Source organism: Cryptomeria japonica, chromosome 4 (genome assembly GCF_030272615.1).
Source record: "Cryptomeria japonica chromosome 4, Sugi_1.0, whole genome shotgun sequence".
Lineage (NCBI taxonomy): Eukaryota > Viridiplantae > Streptophyta > Pinopsida > Cupressales > Cupressaceae > Cryptomeria > Cryptomeria japonica.
Genome location: NC_081408.1, coordinates 121,630,554 through 121,638,058, shown reverse-complemented (window position 1 = coordinate 121,638,058; position 7,505 = coordinate 121,630,554).

Here is a 7,505-nt window from a genome sequence, read left to right as displayed (position 1 = left end):
TGAGGAGAATGTTTCCATGTTTAGTTTGTGAAAATAATGTAAAAACAGTGAGTCACTATTTTAAAAAGCAATCTCCTTCCATTAGCTTACTCTCCACCATGTGTTGGAGCTTGTAAGGTTGTTGTACCTCCTTCTAATTGCTTGAAAAAAATCACAAGGATTTTTATTTATGTCTTCCATGAGTTTAGAGTTTCCAAGATCAATCAATGATCTTTGAGGCAAGATTTTTTGAATGCCCATTTGCTGTCCCAGTCAACTAGGACTGAGTTTTACTTTTTTTTTGCCTGAAGTTATACTCATATTCTTCTCCCCCCAAATGATAGGTATGAAGGAAAATAAGTCAGAAGAGATTGAGCCTTGTTAAGGAGCACTAAACAAACTTTTTGTGAGGAGTTCTAATAGTGAAAGTGCAGGTCACAACGAACTACAAAAAACAGTGAAAGACAAGGGGCAGCAATAGTCAGCTTAACAGTGAATTAATTCCATTTTGTAATTGCCTAATTCTTGTATGCAGGGATAACAAGATTCCCTTTGTTTCTAAATGATAGGAATGCTTACATGTTGAATGTAATTGGTTTTGGTTGCAAAAGATGTGTTTGAAAGAGGCAAAATTGGAAAAGTTGTAAAATGTTGCATTTTCCTCATAAGCAACTTTTTGTAAAAACTTGTTCTTTAAACTTGGAAGTGTAAATCTTCTTATTTGTGGCTTAATTAGTCAGTACTATGATGGCACTAAGGTCTCTTGTCCATATTTGAGGTTTATAGGTAGAATCTTGGTTTTTCACCATCAAAACCCTTCAAGACCCTCCTTTTTCACCCATTTTTGGGACAGTCATGGAGAAGGACTTAGGGATCCCCAAACTTGATGAATCTTCAAGAACTCCCAAAAGGGTATTCAAAAATATGAACCTTTCAGTCTAGAAGTCCATCGCTTGAACAAGGTGAGCACAAAACCCCAAAAGGAGGGCTAATTGCTTGTAGCCTTTTTAGGCCTTAAAATTGAATTTTGGTCAAATTGGGTAGACAAATGGTGAATGAAAAGTACAAAAGACATCAATGCTAGTTGAAACAAGTTTTCCTCACATGAATTTGACACCTTTTGTGGGATAGACCCCAAGAACATAGTTTTAGGAAGCCAGAGTGGTTATGGGGTTGAATCCTTTCAGCATACAAGAGGTCTTGACTTAGGGAGGTGAAACAATAGGAAGTTTGAGATGGTCTATGAACCTTTGCACTATAATTATAGAAAAAATTCCTTGAAAACAATAAGGTCCTATACCTAGTGAACATATAAGTCACTTGAGCATTCCAGTTGCACTGCCTCCCTATCATCAACATATCCAAAATACCAACAATGCACTGAGAACAAGAGGATTTGTCCAAGAACCTCTTATGAATTGGAACCCAAACCGGTATATAACCTATGACCATAGGTCAAATGGTTATGGAGTGACAAATGGTTGGAGAGAAAACTATGTGATCTGTCATGGTAGCGGTCACACTACTACAACATGTAGGAGAAATAATGGAAAGGTGAACATTAGACCATGGAGAGCACCTAGTATGGTATGCTATCATTGTAATAAACTGGGACATTTTACCAAAGCATGCAGACTGAGACAAAACCCATCAGAAGATAAACTAGTCGACCTAGAAGGTAAAGAGAAGGTTGATGTTGAAACCATTCAGGCTGATATAGATAAAATTTGGAAAAAGAAATCTGAAGAGAAGCCACAAGATGTACCATTTTCCACACCTAGTGTGAAGGCCCCTGAATCGACAAATTGAGCTTCGGAAAGCTTAACGGGGGAACATATTGGTAACAATGTTTTGAACCCTTGGAGTTTATCGGCAAAATGCTATTATCGATATTGCTTACCTATTGACCAATAGAAGAAATAAAGTGGTAAAAGGTAAAATTAGTGTTTGTACCCTAACGATGATGCATTTATTATGGTAGGTAGGACCATGTATAAAGGTGATTTTTGTAGTCATTTTTACTTACTATTTTTGAAGAAGCATTTTTCTAACTTGAGCAAAGCAACAAAAGCAATCAATCTTGCATTTGAATAAATCTAGAAATAAATCTTGTGCAAGACACAACAAATATTTCAAGTTATCCAGAGTGGAGGTCAGAGTGGTAAAGCAAGCCTTTGGAGAAGTATGTTGGGCTCGATATTGGTGAACCCTAGTTCAGAGTGAAAAGTTTCTTTTTGTCTAATCACACTTATCATTTGAAATTATTTAGACATGGCTTCTACATCCAAAGTCTCTTCTATTTCTTCCTCACCTGAAGAGTCATTTTAATCTCTTAGGAAGAAGGTGAAATACAATGCCCTATCTCAAATTCCCATCGAAATTGTCGAAGGGGATATTTTTGGTTACATTCATTGCAAACTAGAAGACCTAGGGTCTTTAGTGATTCATTCCCAGTTGAGTTTTTTTTGTGGAAAAGATAAGAAGATTAAACAAGAGTACAACATGATCGAGAAGAAGGAATTCCACAATGCAGTATATTTTCTCGAGGAATTCACAAAAGATCATACAAGAATTATTCTTGGTAGGGTTCATGGTGACAAGATGTATCTTGAGTGAACCCATGATATCACACCGAAGGCAATCCATGTTGTGACCAGTTTCTACAATATTGGAGAAGTCCTTGTTCTTCATAAGATCACAAAGGCTAAAGTATTAGAGCTCACTGGTTCTGTGAGTGACAAGAGGGAAATGATTGTCAACACCATAAGAGATGACTTGGTGAAGTATGTGTGCATGGCGATTGGGTATAGAGTATTCTATGCTAGTAGAATGAACTCTGTTCCTACAGCTGTGGTACATGTCACTTATCGGATGATCAAGGATGATGCAAAATATGACTTGTGTACCTATATGCAAAAACAACTCATGGAGAATTTGAAATCCATCAAAGAAGACAAGACAGTAAGGTTCGAATTGGGTCAACTACTTCTCAGATTGTTTTTCTACTTTCAAGGGTATTTTCTAGGAGTTGGTGATGTTCAATGGTCAAGTGACCTATTGGTTACTAGATAAATCAAGGAGAGTTTGTAAGTAGTGGGATCTACCTATCCAGATATTCTGAACAAATATTTTGATGAGTTCAGATTGAAGATGAACTACAGAACAAGGATATCAGGTGACCTGATAAAGAAGTATGAAGAGGATATTTGTTTCACAATCAAAGTGGATTATTGCATAATGGAAGTGGTTGAGCCAATAGAAGATGAAATTGAGCCTATGGGCTATGAAGTGGTGAACGATATACTCGCTGGGTATGCCTCTACCCTACTTGCTTCACCACTTGATCCCAAGAAGAAGAGGACTGGTACCTACTCTGAGAGGGTTAATCCTACTATAGTATTGAAGAAGAAGAAGAAGATGAAAGTTGTGCCATCAACATCGGCACCGGTTACATCTGCTGCTAGTCCTAAAGTGACCAAAAGGTCACCAACCAAGAAGAAATTGGAGGCTATTCTGCCAAAGGTATTTGAGAGGAAGAGGAAAACTAAGAATGAAGCATAGGATTCTATAGACACTAAATTAGAAGATGAAATAAAGAAGGTGAGGCAATTGAGTAAGAAGACCAATCCAACTGGTAATGTACCTGCAACCTCTACACCATTAAATATACACGTTCCTTCTTACAAGCCTATGACACATTTTCAAAGGATTATGAAGAATAGTAGAAGGAAAATTCTTGATTATTTAAAAGATTATTTTCATGATCTTAACGATACTAAAGAGCAAGAAGTAGAGAAAGAACCCATCAAGTATTTATGTGATAAATGATTGGTCTCCAAGTGATATTAAACCTGTTCTTTCTAATTCTTTGGATAATAAATGGCACATTGTCATTGAAAAGGAGCAAACAATTAGAGAGCAAATTTTTGTTCAATATTTCTCAGATGCTTCCAATTCAGAATTATATGAGCTTCTTGATCGGTACAAAGGCATATTTTTCATGAGAAAGAGAAGACTTCAGTTACTTGGAGGTAAAATCTCTAAAGTGGAAAAAGACACCCATCAGTTATCAAGATGTAGTAGGTATCTGAAGCAAATCGATAGGTTGAGCGAGAGCTTGACCTATCAAAATCTAAACTAGATGAAACCTTCAATGATAAGGGAGAAAGAATAACTAAGCAAAATGATCCTATTGATGTGGATGCATTAGATGGTGAAGATACTAAATCGAAGGTAGTTAAGAAGGAGAAAGCAGATAAGGAGAAAAATGATAAGGAGACAGCCGAAAAGGAGAAAGCAGAGAAATAAAAAGTGGAGAAAGAGAAAGCAGAAAAAGAGAGAGTGGAGAAGGAGAAAGTAGAGAAAGAGAAAGCAGAAAAAGAGAAAGCTGAGAAAGAGAAAGTGAAAAAAGACAAAGAAAAGAAGGAGAAAATGGAGAAGGAAAAAGAGGAGAAGGAGAAAGCAGAGAAGGAGAAAATGGAGAAGGAAAAAGAGGAGAAAGAGAAAAAGGAGAAGGAGAAAGCAGAGAAGGAGAAAGCAGAGAAGGAGAAGGCAGAGAAGGAGAAACTGGAGAAGGAGAAAGAGGGAAAAGAGAAGGCCGACAAGGAGGCTAAGGAGAAAGAAGAGTAGGAGAAGAGACAAGAGGAGATCAAAGAAAAGGAAGGTGGACAAACTCCCAAGGCAACCGATGATCAAGTTCAAGCCAAATAGGTTGATCCCACTAGTCACAGTGAATTGACTCTTGCCTGTCTCACTAGATCGGTAGATGAAAATGAGCTCCTAAGAAGTATTCAACTTGCTCAAGAAAGATTGGAGGAACTAAGAAGGAAGAAATAAAAAGATGTTATTCAACTTGTTGTTGACACTCTTTCAACCTTAGTCCTTGATTTTGATCTTTCTGAAACCGACTCTGCACTGGCCTAGTTGAAACTTCTATGCACAGTAGTGGGTGATCAAGTACAATCATTGGAAGATGCTGCCCAAGCTACTACAGAGAAAAAGCATGCAAAGGAACTAAAATTTGCATTGGTGAAGCAATTTAATGAAGATAGAGCCAAGTTGATCCATCAGAGAGATGATATCAGTCTGGCAATGGCTGAAGGACATAAACTTTTGAGAAAAATCTACCAACCTAATCTATTCTATGATGATGCTCTGAAGAAGAAGGTTCAACTCCAATCAGAGTTAAAGTAGTATATAGATAGCTTCAAAGTGCCATATGATTCCTTCACAATGTATGGGAAGACTATACAAACTCACTGACAATAGATTGACAAGATTGATTCAGAGATCTGCAAGCGGTCTCAAGATCTATAGAAACTTCAGTTGCTTTTGTTACCTAAGTTGCAAATTCTTTAGAAGTGCTTTCTGAACATGGATGCCATCATTGTCACTCAGGAATTGAGCATTGTTGATGCCATGGAGGATTTAGCATTCTAGATGAAGACTCAGAGTGAAATTGTTGCCTCACTCCTAGATAAGTGGTCTACAGACATGAAGGAATTTTTGAAAAACTTTAAATTCATTTTTGAAAAGTTTAACTCATTATTTTCATAAACATATACTTTGTTTTCATGTTATGCAATATGATTTTGGCATGTTTGCATTACTTTGTCATTGTTGTCAAAGGGGGAGTGATATTGTATTGAAAATTTTATGGGGAGTGATTTTGAAGTAGTACATGCTTGTGATTTTGGCAAAGGGAGTAGTGTATATGCTTACGGGGAGTAATTTGATTATGGCATCATTTTTGTTTTGTAAGCACTTAGATGTCAAATTTTTCAAGTGTTACCATCAATGCCAAAGGGGGAGATTATTGGCATTTTGATGATTTTTAGTTGTGATTGTCATTGATGGACACACACTTATTTGTTATATGAGTTATTCTCAACTAGTACTATGTGATATATTACTCAAACCAGTATTATATGTCATTGTATGTATAGTCTTTGTTTATAGAAGGCTATCAATGTTTGTAGAAGGAGCTTACCAGTCAAAGCATGACCAAGGACCTCAAGCGATATGTGGAATTCAAGCAGTATGAAGACCCCAAGTAGTAGCCAATCTTTTTAAGATTGGAACACTATGTTCCAATTTACCAGTATTTGTTTGTAAACTGGTAATCGGTATACTGTGTTTTGTTAACCGACAAACTTGTAAAGTGTGATGAGTTATCATCCACTAACACTGATGCGGTGATTCTATGTCTATTACAAATTATGTCTAGATGCACTGTACTTAGGAAATTATAGTCTAATCTCATTGGAACAACATGAAATTAGATTCCTACATGAGGAAATCATGTCTAGGGTTTTGTTTGTAGGTGTGTGAAGTGTTGTGCAAGAAGATTAGGTCTTTGCAAGAAGGTATCTTGTGATAGAGATTGAATGTGCGAAAGATAGAAGAGTGAAGTAATGCTGCAATGGATTAATTGAGAGCTATCAAGGATCTAATTAGGCATTTTGTGCTACTTTCTAGATCACTTACTTGTTGATTACTAATCTCTTCAACAAGTTAGAAACCCTTAACCGAGTAGGGTCAGTCAAGCCTATTCTAAATCCTATAACAAGGTGGTATACAATTGTGGATCTGAAATCCTTTAACAAGACAGTCTTTAATAGGACTTATCTCCTAACAGAGATCAAGATTCCTAATAGGATCTGTTCTAGTGAAGAACATTGTAAGGCCTTAACTGGTTTGACCTTAACTGTTCTAGTTGCTATTTTGCAGATAGTTGACTTGTGAGTTTTAGTCACCATGGTTTTTCCCATATGGGTTTCCACGTTAAAATATCTTGTGTTATGGTGATTGTGTTATTGTGGGTTAATGTTTATTTTCTATTTGGCTTGTTTGTGTATTAACTAATTTACTATTGAAAGGTCTTTACTGGTCTGCAGTAAAACTGCTTAAGTGTTTGGTAAAGTTTTTGGGTATACTGATTCACCCCCCCCTCTTAGTATTCATCATATTCATTATGGTCTCATGGTGGCCAATCTTATCTAAGGTGCTCTTGCACAATACTCCTAAGGGTTCAAAATTTCCAAGTCCCTTTGGAAACACCTGCAAAATAAAACATTAGAAAAATAAAACACAAATTTCATCTTGACTTTGGGCTTCCATTTATCCTCTTGTTGTAACCTCTTCCTTTCTTGATCTTTAGCCTCTTGGATCTTCCCTCTCTCTTTTATCTTCACTTTTGGTTTGCCTCCCATTGCCAGAAGTAGCACTACCTGCTATTCTTTTCCATCCATTGGCAACTTCATGATGACCAACACCTCTAACACTGTTGCATACAACTGCAACTCAATCATCTGCACCATCCAAAGACTACCCTCCATCTTGGTAACATAAACATACTCAACATCCTCAATCTCCATGCTTGGAGAATAAACAAACTCTTTAGCCTTCTCAAGGCCTACCACCAACTCATCATTAGTCTCCTCTTCCACTAAGACCATATCAACCTTCTCATGCCATTCCTCTTGGCATACCAACTCTATATCCAACTTCAAGGCTACAACATTAGC